Below are 16,862 nucleotides of genomic sequence, written 5' to 3'. Positions count from 1 at the left end.
TAGTTTGGCTGGCTATCTCAGTACCACAGACTGGGGGGCTTAGAGACAACAGGAACTTATTTCTCATGGTGTTGAGGACTGGAAATCCAGAATCAAGGTGCCAGCAGATTCGGTGTCTAGTGAGGACCTGCTTCCTGGTTCATAGATGGTGTCTTCTCCCTGTTTCTTACAAGGTAGAGGGGGCGAGAGCTCTCTGAGTTCTCTCTTTTAAGGGCACTAATCCCATTAATGGGGCTCTACCCTCATGACCTAAGCACCTCCCAGAGGCCCCACCTCCTAATGCCGTCACACTGGGGGTTAGCGTTTCAACATATAACTCTGACAGTAGGGCACAAGCATGCAGTCTATAGCACTGGGCAGAATTCTAGTTTGGAAATCATTTCCTACAGGAAAAGGTGGGCAGAACCAACTGTGCAGGAATTCTTCCATCATCTCTTTGTCAGTATAGCCATTGTCAAGTCCAAAGTCCTTCTGATCCCTAATTCTTTATGAATGACCTGTCCTTCTTATATTACCTATTGAAGAACAAAAATAAAAATAAGTTCATTGTTGAACACTCTGATCTGGCCCTCCCTCCTGTGTCCTCCAAATTGGAAAAAAAAGAAAAAAAAAAAAAAGCCCATCTTGGTTTTTCTGAGGGTCACAGAAGCTGAAACACAAACCCCAAAATGATTTAAGGAGTCAACCATGGCTTTGTTTCCTCCTCAAACCCATCAAGTGTGGAGCCACGGAGGGTAATGAAAAATGCCATCAGCTCACTGTTGTCAGGAATCTTGGCTGTTAGGTCTGCATGTTGTGGGCACCGGCTGTGGGACAGTGAGGGCTGTGCCTGGTGCCAGTGGGACTGCCACGGGGACATTCCAGTACCAGCATCCCTGCACAGGGCCCCTGCAATGTCCCATTCACCCACTGGGGCTGGGCTCTTCCTGGCACACACCTGACCTGGCTGTCCCTGATTCAGCCCATCCCTAGTCTCTGTGGCCCTCCCTGCTGGCGAGAGCGGACTCTGCGTATCCTCCCGACTCAGGGTGGAGTGGGGACACCCAGGCCCCAGAGGCCTCTCACACTGCAAGTGACCCTCTGTGGGAAGCAGATTGCTCCCTCTCCCACCTATGTTGGATTGAAGTGGGATTGTCTTAGCTGCAAGCACAGGTCAGAAGGGTAACATCCCAGGACTGACTTCACAGTTGTATAAATCGAGGTTAGGGGCTTGGCCTTCTGGGGCTCATTTTCCCCATCTGTAAAATGGGGAGAAGAGGGCTAGTTTGGAAATTAAAGCAGTGACAAGATGTGCTTTGACAAACAGTGCACAGTAGGGGATCATATTTGCTGTAGAACTGTCTCCCAGAAAGCTGGGGTTCTTGGATGGCTCAAATGCTCGTGATAGACACACCCTCGGAGGCTCTGCCTGGAGAGGCCCCAGGCTTGTCTGACGCCAACTGCAGGCAACTTGGCTGAGGAGGCCCGGGAACAGCGCCATTCTGGGATTCTAGCGACTCCTGCCAGGAAGGGCTGGACTGCCAGCTCCCTCTGGTTCTCGTTAGGATGCCCCGCCTCCCTCTCTCTTGCTGGGCAATATCTCACCTCACAGTCCCCTTGGGACCTGTCAGTCCTGTCAGTTCACCAGGGTCAAGCCAGAGGCTCTGAGGCTTCCAGAAAGGAGGTGGGATAAGACCAGACTTCAGCCTTCGAGCCAGCGAACCAGGCCCAGGCAGGCTGGGGATGCTGAATCAGGTGGCCCCGAGCATTTGGACCTGAGGGGATTGGGTCGGGGGTCTCTCTCACAAACAGCTGTGCATGGCTGGGCCAGGCAGACCCCGAGACAGAGGCAGAGACTAGGATACAGGATTGGGAGCTGGCCCTTACCCTGAGGCTCTAGGGGCCATCAAAGGGTGTTCTTGCCCTGGATGGGGGGTTGAGGGAATGCGTGATGTCAGAATGACTTCTGGGGGGCTGGGGCGGGGCAGGTGGGGCTGATGGGTGGGGATATCTAGGAGGTCACTGGGTACCCAGTCAGGTGCTGGGAGAGGGCTTCCTGTGTTCCCAAGGCCCCCTGGAGTGCTCCAATCACTTACTCCTGGGTCCCCTTCCCAGACGGTCCATGGGTCTAACTAGACCAGGGCCTTGGGTACTGATATATTTGTGGGGGTTGCATCAGGTTTCCAGCAACTTCTGCCCTCTTCCTGGACACCTTTCCAAGTGACTGCTTGGCCCAGCATTTGGGGCACGCTGCGGGGTGGGGGTGAGGGCAGGGCCGGGGGCTCTGGCTGGTCCACTCAGGCCCAGCGTCTCCAGCAGACCAGGGCCCTGCAAATGTTTGGCTTTAGGTTCTTTTAAAAGCAGAAAGTAAAGAAAACCAGCCTAGAGCCCTTTCATCTTTGTACCAACTCAGCTATAAAACATCATGCAAAGAATTTGTTTCACAGGGAGGAAGTAGACCATGAAAGCACCGTACCATGAGCCCATGGGGGTCATCTGGTGGCCTGGGGTCACACGGACAAAAGAGGCATTAGGCTGTGTGTGACGCAGGCTGCACATGGGGCTGATTCACAGTGGGGTGACTGTTTCCCCCGTAGTGACAGCTTTGCTTCCCGTGGCATTCTCCAGATGCTGGCCTTCAGGTTATGACTTTCAGATGAAGTAGACCCTTACTGGGTTTGTCTGGACCCTCTTGTGACAAGATGTCAAAACATAACTCAAACCGGCTGAATCCAAATGGGCAGTTGACGGACTCAGTGACCGATAACGCTAAGTGAGGTCAAGATGCAGGTATGGATTGATCTAGGCTCAGATGGTGTTTTCAGGGCTCAGGCCCCATCTATGGCTTTGAGACAGGCTCTCTCCTCCCTCAGTGCGTAACCCCGAGTTTGGTCTGCGGTGTGTTCAAGGTCACACTCGAGGATGACCTCCTGTCTGCCCCACCCCCAGCAATCCCTGTCCTGGGGCTGCAGGGTAGCCCAGGCTGCGGGACACGTTGCTGACCACTCCTCATTCCCACTCCACATGACCTAGTGGCACCTTTAAAACAGGAAGGGTTGATGCCTCTATGACCTGGTCCCCATGCTGCCCATGGGGAGACTGAGGCCTGTGATCCATGACTCTGTGCCCACCCTCTGTGGCCTTAGGGGCCTCCCTGTCTGTGGGTCAGGGGCAGCTCGGGCTGGCCTTTGCCTGTACCCCACCCTGGGCAAGTGACCCCCCCCAGCCCTCACCCTCCTGGGGGGCCACAGCCCAGGTCACCCAGCTTGCATGAGGCCACTTGACTCAAACCCTAAACAGCGTCCAGCAGCCCACAAGTAGCAGTGTGTCACGTTTTTGCATTCCAGAGCCTTCTGCAGACTTGCCAGCCTAGGACCAAAGACTCCCTGCCATGGTCTTTCGGTCTACCTGGCCCTTAGGCCCTCCTGGGGCAGCTGGGGCAGCCCCCTCTACCCAGAGAGGCCCATCCATGGGGCTGCATGTCATGGTCTAAGCAGCATTCTGGCTTTAGTTGTTTGACAGTAAGCAAGTGATGCCCTCTGACCCCAGCACTCCATCTTTCCCTGGCTTCCCTAAACTGTCCAGCTGGCAGGACCCCAGGAGCCTCTCAGGGCCTGAGGACCGTCCATCCGGTTCGCTCAGTCCCCAAGCAGGAGGTTGGTCTGGGGTTTTCTCCCACTGCACAGGTGGGGGTTGTGGCCTGGGTGGGGAAGGGGCTGGGCAGGGCTGCTCGGTGCCCTCCACCCTGCTTGCTGCGCAAAGTGTCTCCCCATAGGCCTACACTCTGCACCTCTGTGTTCCCCACCTCTGTGCCTTCACTTCCCTGGGCACCAGACACTACCTCACCCGCCTGGCTCTGCCAGCCATGGGACCGTGGCCACAGCCAGCCAGCCAGACGAGGAAAGGGGACATGAGTTCCTAAATCTGCCTCATGCTGGCTGTGGGATGGGTGAGTGCTTGTCCTTCCCATCTCAGACATTCTAGAATGGCGGGCTGCCACTCATGCTGGGCAGAGAGGGGGAGGGGCTTCTGCAGTCCTCGACCGAGTGACCTGGGTCATTCCTGAGACCCTTCCTACGGATTCTGTGAAGTAGAGACTCAGGGACCCGTTTGACAGAGGAGGCCTCAGAGGTGAGCTGACCAACGCTGGGTCTCAGCTCTAGGGGGTGGGGGTGGGCAGGGCGACTGCACAACTTTCTAAGGGCTGGATAGCCTGATGACCTGCTGGAATCCCACCAATGAGCCTCGGGCTGTGCAGAACCTGGCAGAGCCTAGTGAGATGAGGAGGTCCAGAGCTCAGCTGTCTCCTGTGGTCAAGAAGTCCAAGGTTGAGGCCCAGGGCAGAACTGGGTGAGGAGAGGGGGGACCAGAGTGAGGCCCGGTGGGGAGATGTGCTGACCCCATCCTAAATGCTATGTCCTGGGGTCACTCTCCCTGGCCTGTCCTGGCCCTGATCAGCCACCTGTTTCCAGCAGCAGGGGCAGGGCATGGGGAGCTGGGGAGAGATGGTGGGCAAGGTTCGGGAAATGAGGGCCTGCTCAGAATGTCAGCCTAGATCCGCCCCAGCCTCGCCTGGAGGAGTGGTTCTAAGAGCAGGTCTCTCCAGCCAGGCATTGCTGACACATTGTCACTTCGTTACTTTTGGCTAAATACAATGTAATTCTTTCTGATTGTGGAAGTAGCGTGTTCTTGTCCAACATGGTAGAGCGGGGGGGCCTGGGTGCTGAGGTTGCCCCCTGGTCCCACCAGCTCGTGTGAGGCTTTGGATGAACCATGCTTCAGTGTGTCTCCCTAGCTGTGCGCAAGCTGTGGTCAGGGCCGCAGGGGGAGGGGGCTGTCCTTCTACTCTTCTGCACTCTGACTTCCAAGATCCCAGGGTTCCGAGTTGGGGAATTCAATGTGGTTTTTTGTTTTGGTGGTTTTAGGTGGGGGGGCTGCTAAGAACTGAATGTTTGTGTCTCCTAAAATATATACGTTGAAGCCCTAACCCCCAACGTAGAGGGGTTAGGAGGTGGGGGAATCACTGTGGGGAGGGGGTCAGAGAGAGAGAAGCAGGCTCCCCGCTGAGCAAGGAGCCCGACTCAGGACTTGATCCCAGGACCCCGGGATCCTGACCTGATCTGAAGGCAGCTGGTTAACCGGCTGAGCCACCCAGGTGTCCTGGGATTAAGTTTTCTTATAGGAAGAGATGGAGTGAGGTGGTGTCTCTGAGCCACCTGAGACAGAGCAAGAAGGTGGCCGTCTGCACACCTGGGGGACTGAGGACGCAATCTGCCAGCCACTCGCTCTCCGCTTTCCAGCTCCCAGAACCGTGAGGGATGGATGTCCGCTGGTGAAGCCCTCATTCCTGGTGTCCCGTTGCAAGACCCCAGGTGGGCCAGAAGCCTGCCCCCTCTGTCCCACCCCGACCCTCAGTTGGCAGACCATCTACTCCCTGCAGGTTTCTGAGCAGACTCTGATGGGTCCCAGGGCACAGAGTGACCCGGGTGTCTCGGGGGTCAGCAAGTGCAGGTGTGTGTCTTGGGCGTCACAGGTACAGCCTGATGCCCAGCACCCAGGGACTGTCTCAGCATCTGTGAGCTCCAGGGGCTGCAGGGCCCAGCGAGGGCACAGACCCCTGGCCCAGGCTACCAGGCATCCTCTGGTCTCATTCCTCGGCCGAGCCTCCAGTCTGCCATGGGTGTGCGTGGACCTCCCTTGCTAGGGAGCATGCCCAGCTGTGAGGCGGCTTCTAGGATTTCCCCCTCACCCAGACGCCATGTGGTTGTTGGGACCACTGTTCCACACCCCTGCCTGCCAAGTCCTAGTGCATTCCCTCTTCCCAGGTTGGTCTCAGTGCAGGGGCTCCCGAGGGAGCATAGGCATCCCCAGTCCATCTCTGGGTCCCAGGCCTGGGAGAGACACTTCCTGGGATGCATTTCCAACCTCCTCTCTTGGAACTGTCACTGTTCTATCCCAGAAGACTGGGACACTCTGTCCTCCTTCTCCTCTAAGAGCCTGGCTTAGGGGTCGTCATAGCACCTGTAGTAGATCCCCTTCCCCTGTTCCCCAAGAGGCCCCCAGTCCCCGCACAAGGATCAGGCGCTGGCGACCTGTCCCATCTCCTAGAGAGGTCACCCCGTTGTGACAGGCTCTGAACGGGGGCTGGCATTGATTGTGTATCATAATCCCTAGACCTGACCTTAACTCAGGCGGGGTGCAATGAGGACAGGGTTCACTGATGGGGGAGCACGGAGAGGAGTAAGAGGTGATGATGAAATGAGTCTAGAAAGGCCGGATGCAGCTGGGCTCTGTTGCTGACCTAGGGGACAGGCAGAGCCAGTCAATACAGCTACAGGGCAGGACATACGGGAGCAAAGTCTCCAACCTGGGCACTGTGGACCTTCGGGGAAGGAGGATGTGCGGGATGGGGGAGAGGGGTGCCTTGCCGGGGGGGAGGCTGAGCAGCCTCCCTGGTCTCGGCCCTCCTAGTGCCAGCAGCTCCTTATCAGTGTGGCCATCCAGAAGCCCGCACACACTGCCCGTGTCCCCAGCTGAGAGCCCCTGGGTGAAGTCGGGGATGGATGGTCACCCCTGGCATTCCTGGGGTACCGGTATTGTTACCCATGTGGTGTGTTCACGCTGCAAAGATGTACCATACGGTCCACGGTCGTCAGAGCCCTGCTCTGCAGCTAGAGTTCCTGAAGAAAAGGTTCCTGGGAAAGTAGGACGGAGGACATGCCATAGGGTTTCAGGTTCTTTGTCAAGAGCAAGCTCTGAGGGTGTCAGCGTGGGGTAGAGTCTGAAAGAGCCCCAAGGCTGCTTTGCACACGTAGATGTACACCAAGGTCAGCCCCGGCACTCAGGCTGGACTGGGACCGCTGGCGGGGTTCCTGTCCTGACCCTACACTGCTAGGAGATCCCCGAGCTCAGAAACCCCAGGGCCCAGCATACAGTAGGTCTCAGCGATGACTCCAAGTGGCCGCAGCTGGCACTGGGACATGGATAGGCGATGGAAGGTGCATGAGCAGTCTCCCAGGCTCTTGGCCAAACTGTTCCAGGGTTTTGTGAGCCAAAGATAAGCCTGTTGGAGTGAAGAGTGAGCCTGGAGGAACAGCCCTGGGGCGGCTGGCAGCTGGGGCGCAGGGGTGCCCCGGGAACCTGTGCGTGGAGAGGGGCCTTGCTTCTGTGCGGCAGGGTGGGAAAGCAGACCCACGGGCTCACGGGGCGCAGCCTCAGGGCGGCGAGCCTCAGGCAGAGGGAGGCTGGCCACTGAAGGGGTAATCAGTGGAGGAAACTCGTCCATGTCAGTGGCCAGGGAGTCTCAGTATTGCTCCCCGGCTGGCTCTGCGGGTTCAGAGCAAGCCCATCCCCACACCAGCAGGCCCCTTGGTGGATGTCGAAGGAGACCACAGACCGGAAAGCTGCATACACCATCTCCACAGATTGACTTTAGGAGTGTTTTCAGTTTTTTCTTTGTGCTTTTTGGATTTTTCTGCTGTGAACTGTGCTACTTTTACCATGAGGAAAGGGCAGTCAGCTTATTATTTTATTGAAGGAAGAAATGCAGAGAGAAGGACGAGCAGGCTGGGGCTGGGGCAGATGCATTTAGCAGCAGAGCCTTCTGGAGGGGGCTGGCCAGGGCCCAGCAGAGCCACTGGGCCCCCCTGTCACACATCTCCGGCTGGCGTCTGGCGGCCCTGGGCCGTGGGCTCTGACGGAGATGGGCCCGCCGTGAAATCTGACTCGGGCTGGCCTGGGGTGTGGGCCCCTCTGCCTCTTACAGCTGTAGTGGGGGGATGCCTGGGGAGCAGCCCATATTCTACAGTCTGGATGGGCCGAGAGGGGATGATTTCTCCAGCTGTGGTCCTTTCTTTGAAAAGCCTTTTTAAAATAGATGACGGGACAGGTCCTCACGGTCAAGTCCGTCCTCAGAGTCTGCCCTGGAAAGGGCCTGAGGAAGCCCAAGGGCAGTTACAGTCTTGCCCTTCACACTCTGCTCAGCCTCAAGGGGTTAATTCTGGGGCTGCTTCCTTCAGGAAGCCCACCACACTCCCCCTCTTGCAATTTCCTCACCCACGGTGCTCGCTCTCTCCCCTGCCATCCTAATGTGCTTCACCTGCCCTGGGCTGGGTCCCCAAGCAGGACAACCCCAGCCAGCCCCTGCAGAGGAGCCGGGAAGGGAGGACACACACCCAGAACTGCATGAAGAAGGCACGAAGAAGCTGGTGTCATCTATGCAGCTGTCCCTGTCTGGCTGGGGGCTGCTCCTGGGCATGGCTTCTCCAGCATGGGGCTGGCGCCCGCCCAGGCTATCCCTTTGGCCTGAGATCAGCAGAGGCAGACAGAGGCAGCCCTCGGCGGGAGTGATGGGATGGTCTGCAGATGAGCTGGTCGGAGTGCGGGGATGGGCACCACTGCACCTACTCCTGCATCCCCACGGCCACCAGGACCTCTGAGGCTGCACCCTCAAGACCCACCCAGAGCCAGTATCCGATGAGCTAGAGCACGTGCCCAGGACCCAGGGGTGCCTCTTCCCTGAGCCCCTCTTGCCTTGAGCCTCAAGCAAGTACTCAGGGAGGTTTGATGAAGGAAACAGAGAGCAAGGAGGGCCCGTGCCAGCTCTGACTCAGTCCTGGAGAGGCAACAAAGCATTCATTCCACGAATATTTTTCGTCAGCCCTGTATCTGCTTGGCCCAGAACCTGAGCCTGTCAGAGAGGCTGGTAGTGGCTCAGAGACCCGGACTCAAAAGCAGGACCCTTGGTCCCTATGAAACAGGTGAATGCTGGGGTCAGACTGGTTTTGCGAGCAGTGTGCACGAAGCTCACAGCTTAGCTTTGGAATCTGTGTGGACGCCTTTGTGCTGTGTGGCCTGGGCACACTCCTTACTCTCTCTGAGCATGTCTGCTTGTCTGCATAAAGTGAGAAACGACTCGTTTCTAAAGTCGTGAGATGACACCCTGTACCTCGGATGCTCTGATGCCTTCCTCGTGGGGTGTGGCCAACACAGCATAGTTGCTATAATGGGCAGCTGGGTAGGGCTCTCCCCACCTACGATGAGCATCTTAGAGCAAAAGGGCCACACTCCCACCTCTTCTAAAGAGCCCTCTCTGAAGGAGTGCCTGGGGGTGCTGGACACACCAACAGTAGCCGTCCCTTGCTTCTGGCAAATGGGAGGAGAGTGGAGGGTAGTTGCCCAGGAGAGGGCTGGCTGGGCCTGTGGTCTCCCGCACCCATGGGGAGGGGTGTGGGCAGCCACCAGGCCAAGTGAGAAGCTGGACAGACCCGCTCGGCGGAGAGCACAGCTCAGCCTGGCCTTGGTACAGGGAACTGGGTTGGGAGCACTGGCCCTTGGAGAATGTGGGGTGAAGACCCCAGCTTCCAGAGCAGATGCCACGTGGGCTCCAGGAGCCTTCCTGCCAGGCAGGGGTCCCCAGGAAGAGCATCTGCATCCCCCTGCCCTGCCTGCAGTAGACCTATAGTCATCTCCTCTGCCCCTTGATAGCAGGATGGCATCTCGTTGTTGATGTCACTCAACTTCCCCCAGTGCCCAGCAAATCCAGGCTAGGACCACTTGCCTCAGAAGAGCTTTGTAGACACAGTCTCCAGCTTGCCTGTTACACTTCCTTCCAAAACATCGGGGACAGAGATCCCCATTTCATAGGTATGCAGAAACAGGCTCAGAGGAGGTCCCTTGCCCAAGGCCACACAGCACATTCCTACCCTGGTTCCACTAAGCGAACAGAACTGACAATATAAGAGCTGACCATTCACAGTGGGCGCACGCCCAGCACACATCTCCCTCTGGGAACCATCACCTCTGGCCTGTGCACTGGAGTGAGCTCTTGAACATCTCCAAGCTCAGTTTTTTTTCTGGAAACATCTGATGAGGTGCTAGCACAGGGCTGGATGGGTATTCTATGTAACAACGCAGAACAAATGTATGGAAAACATTGACTGTCCTGGGATGCTTTGTGGGGAAGAAACCTCACCACACTTGATTCAGGAAACACCTTCATGGCCAGGGTGTCTGCTGGGCCCCGTGCCACTGGGAGAGACTCTAGAAAACAAGGCAAAGGACTTGCTGCTCCCTGGGGATCCTGGGAGGGGAAAGGAGTAGCATGCATAGAGCAGGTGGAGTGGGTCAGAGGGGAAGGCGGCCTCCAGTGAGGGCTGAGGTTCTAGGAGGAACCCGCCCTCCTGTGGGACTGTAAGGCTGTGATGTACTTTCCCTCCCCTGCTTCCAACCAAATCTTCAGCAATTTAACATTTTCCTCTTATACCATTAGCTTCTTGAGAAACACTGATGAAGGTAATGATGATGATGGTGAGCATGGTGGTGGTGATAGTGATGGTGATAATGATGATGATGGTGATGGTGGTGTGATGATGGTGATGATGATGGTGACGGTGATGATGATGATGGTGGTGGTGATGATGGTGATGCTGATGATGGCAATGGTGATAATGGTGATGATGGTGGTGATGGTGATGATGGCGATGATGGTGATGATGATGGTGATGGTGTTGATGGTGATGATGATGGTGGTGATGGTGATGATGATGGTGGTGATGGTGATGATGGCGATGATGGTGATGATGGTGATGGTGTTGATGGTGATGATGATGGTGATGGTGTTGATGGTGATGATGATGGTGGTGATGGTGATGGTGATGATGATGGTGGTGATGGTGATGGTGGTGATGATAGTGATGATGATATTGATGTTGATGGTGGTGATGATGATGGTGATGGCTGCTAATATATTGGGGACACTTACTAAGCGCCAGATAGAAGTTTAATTTTATTTGACCTAAATTATCCCACTAATCCTAATGAATCTTCTCTGAAGTGTACCTTTCTTATTCCCAGTGTGAGTGCCACACGCAGGGTGCTCCAAATGAAAGATCTGCTCTTTTAGGTACAGGAGTCTAAGGGCAGCAAGATAGGGGGCATCTGGATATTCTGAGCCTCACAATCGCCCCTGTGAGGAGGGATTGCTGTTCTGCTTCCCAGGTCCAAAAACTGATTCCCAGAGAGGGTGAGTGACTTGCCTAAGGTCACAGAGTTGGGGATGGCAGAGACAAGGTAAGTTCAAACTCAAAGCTTTCACTAAGCACCTAGGTCAGTGCTAGGAAGGCAAAGATGAATCACATGGACCCTGTCCTCAAGGAGCTAAGTCTCCTGGGAGAGACAGGCTAGTAAACGGACAATAGGGAAGGAGCAAGGAGGCTGCCCCCAGCCAGGTAGTCTAGAGGACTTCCCAGAAGAGGCAGCATTTGGAGACAGGGAAGCATGCTCAGACGGCAGAACCATGGAGGCAGCAGGCAAGGTTGTACATACTCTCCCCACATTCTCAGCCAAGGATCCATCCTGAGCCCCAAACCTGCCATTGGCCATGCAGAATACTATCTTCAGCGGCCACCTTTCCGAAGCATATTTTTAGATCCAATTCTGCTCTAAATGCAAACACATTGTCAAGACAGTGGCCAATTTGGGTCCCATCCATGAACAGGCCCTCTCTGAGATACCAAAATAGAAAATGGCTCTATTTGTGGATGACATGGACTGTTGGCAGAGGTGTTAACTCCCGGTGGACAGAGGCCAGATTACAGCCCAGCCCTTGGATGACCTGACACGTCAAAGCTTCCTACCCAAATACAGTATAAAAATGCATGCAGAAGCATGTTAACCTCATAAGAAGGCAGCTTTCTACTCAGGCAGACGACGGTGCCAGCAAACTTCAGGGAGAGAGTACAAATCCTACTCGCTTGAAGTGAGTGTGCTTGAGAGAGTTAGTTGCTCTTATCATTACTTTTCTAAGTTAGAAAGCCACGGGATGGGAGGAGGGAGGACCTTCTGGGCCATCTTAGCAATACAGAGACCGTATTAGCCCCAGCTTGCTTACTGCATGGCCACTATTGGCAGGAGCTACACTAGATATTTCAACCGCGTCTGATCTCAATGAACATCATCAACCCACAATGAATGCACTGGTTTCCCATTTCAAAGATGAGAAAATTGAGGTTCAGGGAGGGGAAGTTATTTGCTTTTCCAGCTAGTAAATGGGAGGCTTTGGATTTGAATTTAGGTCTGTAGAACCACAAAGGTCTTAGATTTAATTTCTCCATGACATTGTTTCTCTGTTTTGCAGAACTTCCTCCTCCTAGTCATCTCCAAAAGCTAGCTCAAATGTCACCTCCTCCAGGAAGCATTCCTTGCTTGCCACTCCAGGCTGGGTGCTGGCTCTGTGGGGGTTGTACTGAGACACCATTCCTGCCAGACTGGAAGTCCCTTGAGGGCATGGACTCTGTGATCATCAGTGTTATCTCTTGAGCCCAGCCCAGACCACTCACTCAAGAGAGATTGGAGAATGCAGTCATTGAATACAGCTTGTCTTTTCCGCAGGGTGGGAAGCTGAGGCCCAGAGGGCAGGACGCTTGGTCAGAGGGAGCCGGATTTAATGTATGGGCTGCCACATTTTACACATTTGATGTGGAGCGTTGGTCTCCCGCATGTGTTTGGGGTGATGGCGGTGCTTCTACTGGGGGTTGGTGTGCTCATTCAACTGAGAATAAGGCATCTCATGCCTGACACACAGCCTGCACATGGTCAAGTTCCATGGATGACTGTGTTCACAGATGTGAGAAACCAGACCCTAATTTCACACCAGCAAGGGGAAGCCGACTGTCTTATTTTATCTACGTAGAGTACCAATATGCAGGGGTAGAGCAGAAGGGAGATTCTTTTTTTACTTTTAAAAATTGGGGTAAAATATATATAACATAAGATCCAACATTTTAACCATTAAAAGTATTTTATTGTGGTAAAACACACAGAACACAAGACAGCCCATCTGAACCGTATTTTTAAGTGTCTGGGTCTGTGGCGTTGAGTGCACTCACTGTGTTGTACAACCAACCCACCCTCATTCCCAGAGCACCTTCCCTCTGTCCCCAAGAAACTCCCCATTCTTCTCCCAACAAGACCCTGAAAGTCCCCTCCCTCACCTACTTTCTACTTCTGGGGATTCGACACTGCTGGGGGCTTCCTCTAAGTGGAATGACCCAGGATTTGTCCTCCAGAGACTGATTCATCTCACTGAGCATCGTGTCCTCCAGGGTCATCCGTGGGGTAGCCGGTGTTAGAACATCCTTCCTTTTTAAGACTGAAAAGCATCCCCTGCATGGGTAGACCATATTGGCTTGCCATTCCTCCATCGATGGATATTTGGGTGGTTTCCAGGATCTGGGTCTGGGGCTCTGTCCTCCGACGGAAAACAATCCATGAAAAGGTCATGATACTTGATTCAGCAAACTTCCTGAGCACCTGGCCCGTGAGCTCATGCACCCTCAGAGCGGCACGCACTGAGCATGGAGAGTCCCGGCGTCAGCAACTGTGTGCACACAGACTCACGCACATGCACACACATGTGTACGCCATGGGGACAGGTGTCTATGGGAGGGGACGTACAGACCTGGACAGAGGGTGGATGAGCTGCTGGGGACACCAAGCACGAGAGGTGTTCAAGCCCCACTGGAAAGGAAACAATGGCAAGAAAACGGTACTTGCTAGAGCTCTTCATGGGAAGACAGCTGTATGTGGAAGCGGCTGCCATCGCGGTGTTTGGGGAGCCCGAGGGCGAGGGTCTGCACACCCTTCCACAGACCGCCAGCCCGCAAGCCTTCCACACTCTGCCCACTGTCTAGAACCGCTGTCAGTGCTCGTCCTCCCCCCAAGCACCAAAGACAGAGATAGGGTCGTCAAGCCTCTAGAGGGAAAAGAGCCCTTACCCACGGAGCAGTGGCCACTGTACTGACCTCCACGTCCATACAGCCACAGCAGAACCCGCTGGCCAAGTGATGACTCATGTGCTGCTAGGAATCAGGGCAGTGGCTGCCTCTGGTGGATGGGAGGCTAGATGGGAGGCTACGTGTATTCAAAGGAGAGTACAGGAAACACATGTATTAGGATGCTACAGTATATCAGGGCTAGGCAAAAGGTCACAGTTTAATTATATTTTCTATTCTTTGCTGTGCACTTGGGATATCTCATAATTAAACCCTTTTTTCCTTATATTAAAAATATCAACAGGGACACCGGGTTGGCTCAGTCGGTTATGAATCTGCCTTTGGCTCTGATCATGGTCCTGGAGTCCTGGGATCGAGTCCTGCATCTGGATTCTTGCTCAGTGGGGAGCCTATTTCTCCCTCTGCCTGCTGCTCCCCCTGCTTGTGTGCTCTCTCTCTGACAAATCAATAAATAAAAATCTTTTAAAAAATGAAAATATTGACAAAGCAAAAAGGATTTAAAATGTGTTTTAAGGGGTGCTAACCTCCTGCAGCATCTCATGTGTCTGCCTGCCCCGGGGACATGTCCATATGCCGCAGATACTCTGGGTAGCTGTTTACGTGCCCTCCCCATGACCACTTAGGGGCACGTGGACAGCATCTTACTGCCACTTTGCATAAGTGAGCTTGACATGCCTGCAGAGCAGCCCTTAGCCAGTGACAGTGGGGGCTGGGCCACAGTCAGCTCCCTGTCCCCTCGGGTGGACCGGGCTGCGTGGCTCACACTATCTCCCAGAGGTGCCACAGTAATGACCTGCTCACCGCCCCTTAGCTTCCTTTCTTTCCCTGGCTAAACTGTCTGCTTTGTCACAGTGCTTCTGGAGGTCACCTCTCAAAGAGAGCCCTCACGCCCAAGTCCTTGTCTCTGGCCTTGCCTCTGGGGAGCCAGCTTCAGCCCTGTGTGTGTGAGTGTTGGTATGTGGGTGTCCCCCCAACCCTCACCTCCTGCCAGCTCCTCTTGTCATCATTCCATGATACGCATTTATTTCTGCACACCTGTTCCTCAGTGACAATCGTGTTAGTGCTGGTATCTGACAAGTCTGTCATTACTATTGCCAGTGAGTAGATAAAGGGGGTCCTGGCTGGGGCAGAACTTAGAGGTAAACCAAAGGCAGGGCAGCAGTAGAAAGGGTTTGCAGGGAAGCTGTGGGAGAGCTCGAGGAGGCTGAGAAGCACGAGGGTGAGCTGGGTCCTGGAGCTGCAGGGTCCTCCAGGTGCACGGAGGGGAACTGGGAAGATGCCTCGGCAGGAGGAAAGCCCAGTCCCCATGGGGGATGCCCATCTGTGGGATGAATTTGCCCAGAGTGCCACAAGCACTGGAGTCACACATTGTCTCAAGGACCTGGGTGGGCCTGAAGCATGCGTGAAGCAGTCAGTATCAGACGGCTGCAGAGGTGTAACACGGAGGAAGGCCTGGTCTCTGTGTGGCCAGCTGCAGAATAGGTGAGTTGGGGGAAGGCAGACACAAAGGGCAGAGCTTGTAATGATTGTGTGTTTCTCAGTAACGCTGTGATTTGGGTCATGGACATTCCATTTACCTAAAAGGTGGTCTCTTTACTGTTTTATTTCAGTGTATGCAAAAATACACAAGGGGTCCTGTTTGCCCCCTTTGCCTGGAGAGGCCTATAGGTTACTAGGCTCCTGTTTTATCAAGAGGTTTGCACGGAGCTCAGCCCTCGGAGGTGGGGAAGAAGCCATGTGAGGGCCATTCTCCATGTGGGCAAGTCATGGTGGGGAAGCCACCACGTCTATTCTGCCTGTGAGATTCAGGCATCCCCGTGCCACTTGAAGGAATGCTGTCCCCATGCATATGTGAGGGCCAGGAGCTCCTGGGAGCCCTGTCTGCTGAAGGAGGAGAGGGGGCAGGGCTGGGGCTATTTGGAAAGTTTGTTTGCAGAACCAGAAGTGGGACTGGTGGCACAGGGGTCCACTGTGGGCTGGACTTTAGGGTCTGTCTATGTGCTACATCACCCCCTGGTAAGCCCACCTCTAGACTGTGCCACTGAAATCCAAGATAAGAGCAGACTTGTCTCCTTACTGCTGTATTTCCAGGGAAGCAGTAGTAAAGTTTCTGGAGGATTAGGAAGTTTTTCCTAATTCTACCAGGATACACTCAGGTGGGAGGGAATGTTCAGGGGGCTTCGTGACAACTCTGTGACGTGCATATTAACAACCTTCATGTGGTGAGGCTCAGGGAGTCTACCATGCAGGCCAGAGCCAGGATTTTCAGCCAGGTCTGAGCGGGAGTCTGCTCCTTCCCTGCACAGTGCCGACTCCCACAGTCTCATGTTGGGTGGTAGGGAGGAGACCTCAGTAAAGAAAGCTAGAAATAAAACTAAAGATGTTTTTATCCAAAGTGTTGGACTCAGGTGTGCATTTACTCTCCTTCTGTCTCCCAGTCCCAGGGAAATGACAGGAGGGAGGTATAGAGTGAAGGAGTTTAAAAAGCTGTTTGGGCCTGAGCAGTGGCCACAAACTGATGGAAGATCCTAACAAGATTCTGGGAGACCAGTCTCTGCTGGGAGCAGAAGGGTCACAGCTGAGGGAATGGGCCAAGGGAGCCCCGAGGTGCCAGGAGAGCCACCTGGGTTCACAGAGAAGAGGGGGAGGAAAGAAGAGGGTGGAGGCCTGCTTACTGGTGAGCTGAGCTGGTTGCAGAGGAAGCTGTCCAGCTCCTCTGAAGATGCGAAGTCTCCAAGGCAGGGTGGCATTCCAGAGGACGTTCTCTTCATTTTGTCAGTGGGGTGAGGATCCTGGATGCCCCATCCTGCAATCCTCAGTGAAGACTTCCAGGAGACACAGAGCCCGGGACCCACTGATCATGGCCCACTTCTCTCTCAGCAGAGAAAACTGCCAGCTATGATGCACTTCCATTAATTAGCCAAGTCCCTAAGTCACATGTTCCAGCAGACAAACAAAGACCAGCTGATACTAGAGGAGAAACAGCAATGCCAGGAGAAGGATTGAGGTGGAGAAGCAGAACTGACTCCAAAGAAAATGGAGTTCACTCCGTTTTCAGAGAAGTGACCTAAAAACATAGTAATTACTATC

At 54.5% G+C, this 16,862-nt stretch overlaps 1 long non-coding RNA gene across 1 annotated transcript; it reads right to left on the bottom strand.

Annotated features, from left to right (window-relative positions):
• Window positions 1–12,759: 12,759 nt before the first annotated feature.
• LOC122890004 lies at window positions 12,760–14,108 on the bottom strand. Its single transcript, XR_006381008.1, has 2 exons — window positions 13,782–14,108; window positions 12,760–13,497 (listed from the first exon to the last, which is right to left on the bottom strand). It is a non-coding gene; the product is annotated as an uncharacterized LOC122890004 (long non-coding RNA).
• Between the last annotated feature and the right edge of the window lie 2,754 nt (window positions 14,109–16,862).

This window comes from Neovison vison, chromosome 11 (assembly GCF_020171115.1).
Source record: "Neovison vison isolate M4711 chromosome 11, ASM_NN_V1, whole genome shotgun sequence".
NCBI classification, from domain to species: domain Eukaryota; kingdom Metazoa; phylum Chordata; class Mammalia; order Carnivora; family Mustelidae; genus Neogale; species Neogale vison.
The sequence above is the reverse complement of the archived record's forward strand: the minus strand, read 5'-3'. Positions and strand labels throughout refer to the sequence as shown.